The following is a 15,136-nucleotide window of genomic DNA, read 5'->3' on the forward strand; positions in this document are numbered from 1 at the left end:
TTGCTAATGACTCTATTCTCTCACCAGCCAGCTGAGTAACTACACACATCCTCTTCCATATCTCACTGTGTGAAGCTAGGTCATGCTTCAGCCCTGACTACTAGAGTTTGGGAAGCTAAAGAAAAATTAATATCCAGAAAAGAACAGTTTATTTGAAAGTAGAAAGCTGGCTCAACATATTACAGACATGTGAAACAACTCTGGAGAACACTGAACACTGCAGCAACCATGGATGCAAAGGGCTGAGCCCGGTGTCACATTGGCTTGGACGAACAAACAGGACTGTGTAGACATATTGCTGAGATATCTGAAATTATGTTACTTTAAAATCATGTAACAATGACTGTGTAAAAATTTAAGTGGCAGGATCCAAGGGCCACTTATGATTCTTATGAGTACTAGAGCATGTTAAGGGCTTTAAAAATACATTTACCCTTTTAGCAAGGAGAAGGGGAAAGGATGAAGAGCACAAAATGCCAGATACAGAAATTCTACAAGATGTTGATAAATTTTACAAATAGAAAATGTGTATTAGTTAATGTTAATCCTAATCAATGATAAAAGTTTGGTCCCTGAGCACACAAACAGCAACAAAATTGACACTCATTTTTTCCCACCAGGACAGAAAGATGGGAATTAACAGAAAACATTACGGAACAATTTCTCTGGCTCTCAGGGAAGTCAGTGTATCTGTGGAGATTATTAAATAGCCAAGGAGGTTTCTTTACTTGGCTCCTCTTTAAGAGAACTGGAGGCATCCCTCTCACAATACAAGTTTGCTTGTGATTCTTCACACAGGGAAACAAAAGAAAACTGACAACTGAGACCATATGATTTAATGTTTATTGATATATAAAAATGAACCCTTTTTCCAATTTTCAACAACAGATAGGTGCTCTTCAGTCACAAGTACTTTTTTCCACACATATTTCAGCAAGAAGCAGGCAACAGCCAACGGAGTGCAGGATGGACACAGCATGGCTCCCCCTGGCACACACCCATGTGCCCTGAGGTACAAGGTGTGACCTGAATTCAGATGGTGACACAGGAGGACCCCGAAGTGGTTATGAGGACACAGTCACACTCCAGCTCTAGGTCTTTTACACTGGCCTGAGACTCTTTTGTAACTAAAAGAAAATAAATCTAAAACTCCACAAAGGATGCACTGCATTCAGCAGAAATTAAAATTGCAAAGGAGCTCCTGCTGAGCTAAGAAGAAAAAATTGCCACCATGATCTCCAAAAAAAAAAAAAAAAGCCCTGGAGATAGTTCAGCTAGAATCTTGGGAAGAGTTTGGATTAATTTTTCACCTGTAGCACCCAAAGGAAAAATCATAAAACTATTCCACACACACTACAGACTAATCAGCGTAATTTCAGTAAGCAATCAGAATAATCCAGGAAAATAGATGATGAATAATAATGGCTAAAAGTGAAATTAAATCAGCCTCCTGATTGCTCCCAGTCTGCCCAGAAGATTTGGACTTCCTGAGACTCAACTTTTATCATTATTTCTATAACATATCACTGTACTCTCAAGTTTTGAGATAGCTTTCTTCAGCTTCAACTGGATAGTGACATCCCTGTGCTTTATCATCCTCAGCCATCACTTCCTTGTGGGCCTTTTTTAATTGGAGCAGGGAGGAAAGAGTTATGTCAAAAATAAAACCAATAATCAAAGCATCACTTGCGGTAAGACCCAGCATCTCCCTAGGAAATAGTAGCAAAATGTATGCCAAAGACTTTGCTTTTGTTTTTTTCAATTGAGTAGAGTTCTTGACCTTCTAAACTGACTTAGTCACTTTTATAAGGACCTACAGTCAATATATACAAATATATTGATGCATTTGAAATACCAAAACCAGCACAAACTACTCAAATAAGAAGAAATTGCAAGCGCTATAAAGAACAATTTTAAGTGTTTTGGAAATATATTGTTCTCTTTAGATTGCTGTAGGCTACAGACATAGAATTTAATTCAGTGTGCTGCTGCAAAAAGAATTCAAAATAAACTAACCAGCCCCTACCAGATTATCAGTAACACATGTCTATCTAAAAACCCCCCAAAAAATGAAACTGTGTTTGAAAACTGATGCAACTGGATTTGGGGTTGCTTCTTTTATTTTGAATAAGTTAACGTGTTCACAGCAAACAAATTTTAATGGAGCCTCTGTATTTGAGAATCTCTGTGTGGCTCTGAGTAAAAGAACGTGCAGCTCCAACCATTCATCAGCATAACAAAAGCTAAACCTGAGAAAGGCATCCAGACATGAGCTGGAGCCAAAGAGCACTCGGACTAAAGACTGCTGTCAGCCACATCCTCCTGACCATCCATCTATCAGTGATACAGAGACTGTCGGTGGCATCTCACAACAACAACAAATCCCAAACCAAACCAGTAGAAGCAGGAAAAGATGTATTAAGTTACTTCTTTTTAAACAGAAAGAGGAGACCACAGCAAGTGGCTGTCCTGTGCAAATAAGTTATTTCCCCTCAGACCTTAATAAACATTTTCTCTGCATCGCTGACTGCTTCAGCCTGTGGGTGGGGCAAAGAGAAACTCCCTAGAGCAAAATCTTGCTTGAATTTCAGAGTGCAATAAAAGCTGCCCAGAAAATTTCAGTTGTAACTTAAATCCCTACCTCTGGGCCATAGTGCAATCTCCCACAGGAAAAAAAAAAAAAAAACAACCCCCTGCTGGAAGTAGAGTGGTTCACCTTGTTAAGATTCTTCTCATATCCACTGTCAAAGAAGGCTAGATCAGGAATAGAAATGTTAATGTTCAAACCTGTAACACTGCAAAGGTACTGGGCATCTCTTCATACTGTATTCATAGGCTGTGCTCCAAGTCCCGAATATCTCAGTGCCCCTGCCTCGATTCCTTGTTCTTCTGTGCTTCTGAAACTGCTCACAGACGGAACAGGACCGCTGCAGAATACATGCCACTGCTGGCCATCCCTCTCCCCACAACATTGCTCAAGAGCACCCCAGAGATAAGAGAAAGCTGCTCCAAGCATGCTCCTTGAAATACTTTTATCTTTGAAGAGAAAGACCTCTAAAAGACTGTCGTGTCCCAACTCTACTCTGTTTAACCTTCCCAAGGTTTTATTTTCAAAGCCAAAAAAGGGTCTTTTAAGAGCTTCCGGACAACTGACACAGCATGCTCAAAAGCTGCCTTTTCCCTCCTGTTCTATCCAGCTTTTCAGGCAATTAAGACAAAGGAGAACACAGAGATCTTTCCAGCTAAGCAAGGATGTTTTTCTTTAGCTAAAAGTCATTCAGACTAATGCTGATGTATTTTAGAGTATAGTGCTTAATTTTCCAAATCATTTTAGAAACACCACAGAGCACTTGCAACCTCAGTGAAGCTTTAACATCCCTATTACAGAAATAAAATCTGTACTAGCTTTACAGATGATGAGGCACACGGAGGTAAGGAACATCAGGCATAACTGCACAGCTCATACTTGCCAGGGAACTAGCAGGACCAGGCAATCCTCATAAATCCTGTGTGACCTACCTTGCCACACATGCAGCACCCCCACTGCCTTTCGTAACCCAGTTTATGAAACTGAGTAATTCTGTAATATATATGAGCCATTCTGCAGAGGAAAGGAGGGGGCAGAGAAGGCAAGGGTGAATAGATATATATTCATACAATATAATGGACTACTTAGTCTCCTGAGAAATCATGTGTCCATGTGCTTTCCCATCATGAGGCTTTCCCAATTTAAAAAAAAAAAAGTTAAACTTACTATAATCTGCAACACAAGAATTTAATTAGTGAAGTGTGATTAGTAAAACTGTCTAAGCCGCATTAGTAAAATCCTCAAATGAGACTAATACTGTTTATGATCCAAGAGCTACCATTTTCTACATATCTGCAGTGAGATCCAGCTCTAGTTTTCAACATCAAACATGTCTTCAGATGCATTCAACATGAGTTATTCCTAAGTTTTCAATATGCTAATTCAAAAATTGATTTACATTAATAATGGCACATTAGTGCTCCAGTACCAGATTGTAGAAAATCTGGTTATGAGTTTTAGCTATGAGACCTTACAAAAAAAAAAACCCTGACAACAATCAAGACTGCTGATCTAGTAAGCCTCCTTCTACTACCTATGACAAACAACCAATGCCTGATCTGCTCCAATGAAATCAGCTGCATACTGCAAGGTGAAAGGAAAGGCTCTGATCCACCTAAAATGGCTAAAAAAATACTTCCTTTTCATTAAAGCAATTTAATGCTCAAAAGGTAGCAGGGAGTCTTATCTACTTTTCTGTATTAAACAGTCCCTATTAATTGTCACCTTGAACACTGGATTTCTAACCCAAAACATTTCTTCCCAAGTTACATGGAAAGAATACAGTATGAGGAAAGGGAATAATACAGTAAGAACAAGACTTGACCAAGGTCATCCAATCTTGCTACAAAAAAAATTACTTCAATACATTCAGCTGCATTGTGCTCTGAAGTTACATGATAATGCCTGATGAATGCCTGAAACAGTGAGCAATAAATGTGTTCCCTAAAATTGACAAAGACCCCAGAAACACTCACCCCACCCCAGCTTGAGTTCCCAGCTCTTCAGTGTAATGGATCATTCAAAATATCCAATCTACCTATGCAAGACATGACACTAAACAATGCACTGACACTATTTTACCAGCGGAACATCACAATTTAGTCCATCAGTCCCCAGCACCTCAGTGGTCTACCACAATCATTCACAGAGAAAATAAATAGGATTTGAAAGGAAAAGACAAAGATTTTCCTTTCTCATCAGCACTCTAATTCAGCTTGGCCTCAGTCTTGTGTTTTACAGACACGTTACACAGCGGTCCATTCCCAACAAGCCAGCTTTGCCCCTTGTTAACACAGGATAAAGCCTGGACACTCAAGGGAGTTTTCATTCAATAAGCCAGTAAAGTAAACCTTTGCTAGTGCTAATAAGAATGGCTTTTTTTGGCTCCAGGCACTCTCCTTTTGCCAAGCCTGAATTTCTCTTTTTGCCTTTGATAAATGCTCAGAATCAAGGCGGGGGGTAGGGGCGGATGGGGTGTGTCACTCAAGCCTCATTGCAAATTCCCTGTATTTCACCTGAATCCACCATCCTGCTAAATGAGACCACCTAGAAACAAGCAGTGCAGGTAAAACCTTTCTACCACTTCTACCCTCTGTGTCACTACAGCTTCCTGGGGACTCAAAGATAATTCCCCACCATCCAAAGAAGGGGGGAGGGAAATGGATGCTGTAAGTCAATTACAGCCGTTATCGGCTGTAATATCTCAGTGCCATGCTGAGCATGTTAAATATGCTGATCACTGTGGACACCAGAGGCACAGTCTGAGGCTGTTTGCCATTCTCTTCATTAAACTGCAAAACAAATAGCTCTCATTTTCAAACCTATGTAGGACAGATTTTATGAACATCAAAAATAAACAAGAAAATAATGAGTATTTCTACAAAAACACTGAGAACCATATGACAAACCCAAAGAAGCAATTGTAACAGCTGAAGAAAATTCAAAGGCTTTTCAAACTTCTCAGAGAAGAGAAATCCTCAAAATAATCTATTTATATTAAAGAGCTCATTTCTTTCCCTTGGAAAAAAAAATCACTAGACTAACATCAACCAAAGACATAGCAGTCTTGTAAGACAGGAAACTGTTTGTTGACAGCCTTGACAAGGCTTTGCAGAGGCCCGTATTTCTCAAAGCTGTTATGCTACTTAGCTGATTTTTTTTTCCCCTTCCCCTCCACTGTTTTTCACAGCTGAGAACTTGTTTGAAGTGGAAGTAGACTGAAAAACAAAACAAACAGAACTAAGTCCTGGGACTGTGGTCAGACATGTCGGTACCTGTGAAGCGACATGGTGTTCCTCTAATTGACTGCAAGGATTTCAACACACCTGATCTGCTTCATGGCCACTGGCCCTGGGCTTAGGCAAGGAGATGAGCTCTGATACTGAGTACAGAATGCAGCTCTGGGGCCCCCAAGATATGAATTATGTGGACCTTCTGGAGGAGGTCCAGAGGAGGCCACAAAGATGACAAGAAGCACCTTTCCCATGCAGACAGGCTGAGAGAGCTGGAGCTGTTCAGCCTGGAGAAGAGAAGGTTCTGGGCAGACCTTATAGTAGCTTTCTAGTACCTAAAGGGACATATGAGAGCTGTAAAGGGACTTTTTACAAGGGCCTGCAGTGATAGGACAAGGGAGAATGGCTTTAAACTGAAAGAGGGTAAATCTAGAGTAGATGTTTGGAAGCTTCTCTTCCCTGTGAGAACGGTGAGGTGCTAGAACAGGGTTGCAGATGCCACATCCATGGAAGGGTTTCAAGACCAGGTTGGGTGGGGCTTTGGGCAACCTGGTGTGGCAGCATGTGTCCCTGGACCTGAAAGGGGGGTTGGAACTAGATGATAATTTAAGATCCCTTCCAACCCAAACTGTACTATGAGTCTGTCTTTCACAGCTGACACTGAAGTAAGACAACTCCGCAGACCAGCACAGAGCCAGCAAAACACCCACGCATTACTACCTTCCAAAATAAAATCAAGTTACAGGCAAGAGCAGACAAGAACACATTTTTATCATGCATGTACAGCACTTTTATCCATGCCATAACCAGGTTAATGGGGGCTGTATAGCCCAAACACGCTCGACCTCCTGGGAGATGGCTGTGCTGCAGCCTTGGCATTTGATATTCAAGCGCAAACCTCAGTTTGGTAGCATCAATTCCCTGGAAACTACTGCACTGAAAACTTCTTTCCTGGGCACGTGCCAAGGAATATTATCAAAAAGATTCATGAAGCTGCTGGTTTAACATTCATTTTAAAGCATCCATTTTCTATCAGTTGTACTTATATTAAGTGGTCTGTATTCAATATAAATTATATTGCTCCAGTTTCAGGAACAAGCTTGAGTGTGCAGCAAAATCACTTTTGATTATTTTAAAAAATTCTACCAAAACTTTTTGTTATCAGAAAGATACCAACTCTTTATAATATACTGAAAAATATTTACCATTTTAAAGTGGGCATACAGATATAGTCACCATGCACTGAGTGTAGTTTGGGCAGATCTTTGCTTGGAGAGCATTAACATCTTTGCTTGGAGACCATGGCCTAATCATTGTGCAGTGAAATATGAATCAAAATCAATGGTGGCACCTAAGATGTAATCTCTGCTGTGTTTGGCTCACTGCACTGAATCTGTGACTCATAAATCATTGTTACTAGCCATTCAGTGAAATCAATATTCAGATTCCCTCTTGGTCTATACATATGACCACTAAATGAAATAATAATGACCAAAATCTGTCATATATTAGGTTATCAATATTACCAAAAGGGTTTTCTTGGGGGCAATGAGATAATCTAGGATAAAATATATCAGATGAGCATGCAAAGAAATGTGAAAAATCTGTGATTATATACAGAGAGCAGGAGAAAGGAAATTTTAAATATTTCTTCTTCCATCATATGCTCAAGTATTACAATTTATCACAGCATGACAACAATGCATTTTATGAAAGACCACTTCAATAATGCATGCTTTTAGTGTTTTAAAACATGTTGTTTTAAAACATGCTGTACCTAAGCATTTTTTTTCTTCTTTCAAATAACCTCTTCTTACATTATTCCTAGCTTTGTTTCTTTTCTCCGAAGCACTATTAATATTATCATGATCAGAGAGTATGTTTTCTTTCCAGCAGCCTTATGGTCAGGACATTTAGAAGACCACATTTTAGTTCCACTAAAAATCACCACCACCAAACAAACTTACAGGAGTAATTCCATAAACCTGGATTTTCCAAACCATTTACAAACCATTTAGTTATTAAAAGGTAATGGCTTATGTCTTGCATAGAAACCTGAGAAGTGCTGTGTGCTACCATCCCATACTTGGCCATGAGCCACAAGAAAATTTTTACTTTTGACAACAGAAGAAGGGAAAAAGCCTTTAACTGCTTTCTAAGCAGTCAAGAGATTCTCCAGGCAAGTATGACTTACAGGTAGAAACTCCACTGAAGCCTTTGGAGGACTTCTGTGGACTTTCTAAGAACAAAAAAAGCAGGCAGTGCCAGCAGACACATCTTTAATGTTCACCCCTTTTACATACCAGTAGAACTTAGAAGGCTGAAAACTCTAAAATCATGAAATAAAAATCAACAGACTCCTTGGTTTTCCCCCCTTGTAACTGGCTTTTCTCATACACACATTCAAGAGAAGAGCTCAAGGGTGAGAGGCCCTGTATGACAGCACTGCACACATCACTCTCTTCCTTGTGCCTACACACAAACATACCACTGAATTACACACCTACGGCTTGCTCATCACTGAGCATGTGAGAAAAGTGTGCAATAAATTTGGCAAATAAATCTACAGCAGAAAGGGCCTGATTCTGCAATGAAACAAAAGATCCAATGCCCTTACTGGATGATGGGCTCTGCAAGGACAAGTTGCCGAGGTGTATAATAGTGCAAGAGTGCTGTAGTTAAGAGTATTTTCTTGTACAATTTAATAAGCAATGAACATTCAGGTGACTATTCTTAACCATACAAGACAGCTGAATAAGTACCAGTCATTCATCAGAGCTGCAACATTCTTTCAGTTGGGGAAAACTGGGCTTTCTGATTTATTCAAACTATAAGAGAAAAATAGAAATTATTTCAGTTATCTTTCATTCCTTTTGTAGAAAGTCTGAGTCAGGAAACTATAATGATTATATTTGGAGAAGTTACAAGCAAGAAGAACTTTAAATTACAATTCAGCAGGAAGGCACCTTCTGCTTGCATGTACCACTGTTTAAAACTCTTCTTCCTAGCAGCGTACATAACATTTTCTCTTCTGCACAGAAATTTCTGAAGAGAAAAAAAGAAAAACTCCCCATGTATTGTGGAAACAGTGAAGGTCTCTTCCATGCATGGTGAAAAGGGAAGTGTGAAGTGATATCTTTTAAATATTAAACAAAATGGAATATGAGTTATCTCCAGCACTGCCATGCCAGCCACCGCGAGCACTTGAGGACAAAGTAGCCTGAAATTGCTTTCATGCAAAGAATTTTTAAAAGAATGAACACTTTTTAAAGTATTCAAGAGAATGAACTCTTTCTGTTGAAGTGACTGAAAACATTATATTTCCTGTACATTTATTTTTTTTAATCATCCATACAGCACAGATGAAATTTAAGATACATTTTTAACACATTTTTTAGCAGCAATGTGACCTCTGATATTCTGTGGTTTCATCAAGCAGACCAAACCACACATTTACAATTTCTTTTAAGTAATATAGCTCTTGATGGCTCAATGTGACAATGACACTGTTACTTTGGAAAATATCCTATTTTTCTTTAATTAGCTTACATTATGATTTTAGATGATAATTTATTTAGCCTTTCATGATTATAAATACTTATTGGCTTTTATTTTATATTCTTTTACTAAAAATTAAAGAGAACTATTTTTTATTAAAACCCTGCTCTTCATACGTTCTGCTGCAGTTCATGAACTGTATGTGCAACTAAAGAAAAAAAAAATTAGACTACATTTGTCTATCAACAGTATTTATAAGTGAGAGAGTGGAAAGATTACAAAATTTTAATAAGAACATTATATTATAGTAGCAATAATCTAGGTGTTTTACTGGGAAGTGAAGTGGATTACCGTAAATGAAATTTTTAAATGTCCTTTCCATTTTATAGATAACACAAAATGACTCTTTTCATGTCTCCAGCGATAAGGATACATGTGCCACACATTTAAATAGTGCCTTCACCCTATCCAACCCTGCTCATGAATTAATAATTCAGTGACATTAATACAAGAAGATAAATGATAAAGAGGTTACAGCAAAAGGGCCAGTGGTACACATATACTTCTTTTAAAACAGCTAATACCTCTCTGCCAATTACAGTTAGAACTTTTTACAGTTTTCAATGGCATTTTTACAATCTAAATAGCAGCTTATGCACACACAATTTCACACAACTCAAGCTTAATAAATCTCCTGCTGCTACCAAACAATCATTCTGGGGGATTAAAGTGCAACATCTGCTAACATTAATAAGCATTTTACATAGCAATATGTATAAAAGCAGTTGCTATCAGTCTGCTGAAAAAGCTTCCAGACTGGTTTGGCATAAATTACACCTTTATCGTTCAACTGCTACCTTCAGCTTACGGCAGCAATAAGGTAGCTATAATGCTATCGAGCTGGAAAACCCAAGGAAATTATATACGGACTGCTATTATCCTTTGTAGTGCAACAATTTTCAAAATACTTGAAAAATAAACAAGAAAATGTATATATGCAAAGAACTTCAGGTAAGAACCTGGTAAAGTCACATAATGTCACTACTTAGAAGAAACCAAAGCTACTAATCTGTTGCAAGAGAAAATTTCTCTCCTAATAGCAGTTATAACTTTCTAATCCACCTTGGGCTTTTTAAATTTTTATTTGTATTTCTACCAAAGCAGCATCTACTGTGAAAGAATGCCTGCCTTTCCGAGGAGTAAAATAAATATCAGGGGGTTTATTTAATTAGGAATTCCAGCATACATTTTTAGGTAGAATTTGGCAAATGAGCACACTTGGAGTCGAGAGACGTGTAACATCAGCTTGAGCCAAGAACACAGTTGGCAAAAGCGGCACAAACTTTTACTTGCAGCCCTGCCAAGGCAACTCAAGCCCTGCAGTTCAGCTGTGGACAGCTGAATGCCAGAGCCTGCCAATCACCCTTCTCTGGAGGGTGAGGGAAATGAACAAAATCATATTCTAGCTTTGAAAAAAAACAGGGAGGTAAAGTATTTCAGGCTCTCACTGCATAAGCTCTACTGTCCTGGTATTTTTTAGAAACTGAAAAGAATCAATAGTCAACATTGCAATAATAGATATGATAACACTTTGAATACCTTTTTATAGCGCCTCAAGATAATTTTGTCACGGGGACATGTGGGCCAGTATCTGCAAGCTCATTTCTTGCCTTCATGAAAGAATAAATTTGTATCAAAAATATTCATTTATAGAAAAGAACAGCAAACCGGATCAAATACATATGTAGAAATTATTTAATACACTAGGTTTAATTATCATTTAATGTCCCCTGATTAATATCAAGATTTGCTTGAATGGGATTGTTTTAACATTATTTTAAGTCAAAACATTGCTTTAAAATTACTATTATCATATTCTTCTGACATCACCCACATTCTTATTTGACACATTTTAAGAGAGATGAAGAAAATCAAAGCAATAAGATAATAAAAGATTCCAGCAATGCCAGTGCTTGACAACTAAAACTCAGGGCCTTTTGATGATATCAGACCTTAAAACCCAGAACTAGGGCTAAGCAAGGCTTAGCTGAGAGAAAAGCAGTTATTAAAGGACAGTAAAAAGCTTAAAACAAAACAGAAGTACATTTAGTCTCTACTTTTCCTCAAACCGATGGTTTCTTTAGGCTGAAGTCTGCACCTGAAATTCCCATCCATATTTCAAAGATCAGAATCACTGTTGTCAGAGGAAGCCAGAGGATTAAGAACCAGGTGCCTCAGTGCCACAAACAGTCTTTCTTAAACCCAGCTTGAATTTTAGGTTGCCGTTTCAAAGTAAGTTTTATGAAGTTACTGTGTGCTACCTTTAAAAACACAGCTTTATATTAAAGTGATAATTTCTCCCTTTTTTTATTTTAGAATAAAATTATATTGGCACACGATTTTCTTTTCAGGCTATTCCTACACCCGCACTCTAATTCTCACATCACACATATCCCCGCCATGTGCCAGCCTTACATGTTCTGGAAGATTTACTGCTGCAGTGATAGTCTCATGGCTATTTCAAATCCAGGTCACAACTTTCCACAGTTACTTAGATTAACATTTGCAATTTAATCTATTTTAACACAAGAATTCAACAGCGCTGAGACAAAAATGAGGTGACTTTTTTGCTCAAAGATGACTGAATATTAAATATGAAATTTAACAGGTTGTAATCATAACAGTTTGTAAACACTGTAATATATATGTCTGCCCTAATTTAGTAAGATGGAATTCTCACACAACACTTATCAAACTGAGCATAAAAAAATTGTTCTGGCATTTCACTAAATTAAAATCTTCAGTCCCCACAGCCAGAATGCACAAATTTAGATTTTATTAATACCTTAAATCAAACTCACTTTTATGAAAGGCAATTTACAAGTCATCGTCTCTTCCAACAGCCAAGAACAGAACGGGGTCTTAAGCATATTTTTACAGACACTTTGATGACAGTCTAACCTTTTGCTCTGATTGCTACTTTTAACAAAAATAGCATTTTCTTTGAAATCCAGAAAACTCTTGTTTTCATGAATATAGCTTTAAGCCTTCAGTGACAGAGTGGCTGACAGCTCAACAGACAGAAAGCAAATTTAAGAGAAGCTGCCCCTGTTAAGAAAATGCATGCCATTTTACCAGCTTCTTGTTCAGCAATCTCAAAAACTCCAAACTTAATCTAGATCACCGGATTTCACATCTTGCCCAAAGATATTGTGCCAAACCTTCACACTCACAAAACGATGCCATTTATACACACATTCAGCAAGCCACGCTGATTTAACTTGTGCTCTACGTACTTTTAATATTTTAAAATCCTAACACTAAATAACAGCAGTCGGCATTACAGGCACCTCTGCAATAGATTGCAAATCAGATGCACAATGAAACCATCATCATCAGGCAGACTCCGTCTGCTGCCAGCTACTCACCAGAAATCAGCGAGAGTCTCACCATGGGGCTGGGGAAAAAAAAAGGAAAGAAAAAAAAAAGAAAAAGAAAAAAGAGGAGGGAAAAAAATAAATAAGCAAGCGAGCAGGCAGGGCGGGAAGACGGCATTCCCCGCAGGTGGTTTCGAGTGCAGAGGAAGCGGGAAAGCCCCTGGGTAGGGCAGGGAAGGGCAGCAGATGGGCAGGGAAGGCCCGAGCGCGGAGCCCGGGAGAGCAGGGCTGGCAGCAAGGAACAGCCACAGGGATCAGAGAACACGGCCCCGCACAGAGAGGGGAAAGACCTGCTCACGGGAAACAGCTGAGCGCAATTTGATTTCCTTCCAGCGGGCTGCCAGCGTTTCGGGTCAGCTGCCCAGGACCCATCCTAGAGAACTCGCTCCTCTCCAGGACACAACTGCAAGCTACTTGCTTTTGCATCCACATGAAAAGCCCACCATCTACATCAGTGTCCACAGAATTCTCTGGACTATTAAAGCGTAATGAACATGGACACTCAGTGCTACGAGAGCGGCCAGCACGCACAATATGTGATGAGATCTACGTCTGCATCTCTTACCTGCACACAAATATTTTGAAACATTTGCCATGCTGCAAGTAATCATTTTCTATAAATGGCTGATGATTTCACAGTACCATTGCAATATTCTAAAAGTGGCTAATGATTTCAGAGTGGCATAATAATAATAATATTAATTTTAAAAAAGCTGATCACAATTTCAACACATCCATTGCCCATTCTGGGAATTTTGTTTGTTTGTTTAAAAATCAAATCCAGGAGAGGTTGTGACGATAATAAGTGTACAGCCTACTTACGGATCACTGTTGGGCTGAACTAAGATTTCATTTCTGGAATTAAAAAAGCAAGACAGGAAGATGAATAATACAGATGAAAATGGTCAGGCAAAAAACAAGTCAACCTAAAGATCCATCTTCTCAGATATGCAAGAAGCGACGGACAGAGGCATGACAGAACACTCCACCCGACACTGCTTGGTTATCAACATACTCTCCAGAAGTTACTCAGTTTTATTTTAATATCTCTTCAGTCAAAAGGCGATTTGACATTTTTGACCTAAAAATAGCAGTTTTATAGGTTTTTTAAAATAAAAATATCTAGTCTAAGACTACCATGGTGTACAAGAGGAGCTTGCAGCAAGCACAGTGGAAGTTTTCAACAGCTAGAGATTTCACCCTAATGATTTCTTGTCTCCAAAATAAAAAACAAATTCACTGTGACAGTATTATTTTACAACGGCAATTTTTAGCTTTTCCATGGTGTTGTTATTTACTAACTAGAACATGTAGCTGTACAGTCCAGCTGGCTGATAGCAGACTGAAGGAAAACAGGCTCTTCCTAGCTAGCAGCAACCTTCATCCATGACTCTGGGCACACGTTTCTTCTCCTGATCTCAGAAATTTTATCACAAGATAAACTGGACACATTTATTTTTAAATAAGTAGTATTTTAATAAAGACCCAGACATATGTATACTCAAGTATATAAACATTCATGAGAAGATATTTACTTAGGATTGGTAAAACTTTGTTGTTATTTAATTCACTTTTGAAAATATTTGTAAAACACAGTGTCTAAGAACAGCTTAAGATAGATGAATGTATTTTTAATTTTAGCTAACTATTTCCAAATATTTAAATATTCTACTAAGTTTTGCATTTCTGTCTAGGAACGTATTTATCTTGCAATGGCCACTAACAGTTAGCACCGATTACTTCAACATCCACTGAGCACCAATTTCTGAAAACCTGAACTTACACACAAGTTTCCCACTTCCCATTTTTAGCCCCACTCAATAAGCCATAATTATGATTTTTTTTGTGTGTTATAATTCTATTACAGGTACTGGAGTTGAACAACTCATTAAACAGGGGTTGAACAGACTGTGGTGTGGGAGGAAAAGTACCACTGCTCTTCCACTAAGGACCAAAACATCAATAATTCAAGTTGATTGGGAAACACTATTCAAGCAGACAATTAATTTTTAAGAATGTGGTAGAGATGGTAATAAACATTGCAAAACAATTTTAAATTTTACAAGGCTCATCAACAAAGATTACAAATATGAAGCTTTTGAAATAACAAAGATTATCTCTTCTTCCTCCAGGTTAAAGGAAAATGGACTCTAGGCAACATTCTGGAATCCAGCCAGCAAAACTATGAGCATCACCTGTGACCCCAGCTGCTGCACAGGGCAATTGTGAAATTCACTAAAAAAGAAATTCACTAAAACTGAAGAACACCTGAGAACCCAACAACTTAAGGAAAGAAAAAAGTAACCAACACTCTACCAAGCAAAATTAAAAATGCAAAATGCACCTATCCACTAAGGTGGCTCCATTTCCAACATGCTCAT

The 15,136-nt window shown here is 38.3% G+C and overlaps 1 protein-coding gene across 25 annotated transcripts in view; it reads right to left on the reverse strand.

Moving 5' to 3' along the window:
- The window catches only part of ADGRL2 (adhesion G protein-coupled receptor L2), a 161,188-nt gene that overhangs the window by 129,039 nt on the left and 17,013 nt on the right, over positions 1–15,136 (reverse strand). The window lies entirely within an intron of this gene.

This window comes from Passer domesticus, chromosome 7 (assembly GCF_036417665.1).
Source record: "Passer domesticus isolate bPasDom1 chromosome 7, bPasDom1.hap1, whole genome shotgun sequence".
Taxonomy (NCBI): Eukaryota; Metazoa; Chordata; class Aves; order Passeriformes; family Passeridae; genus Passer; species Passer domesticus.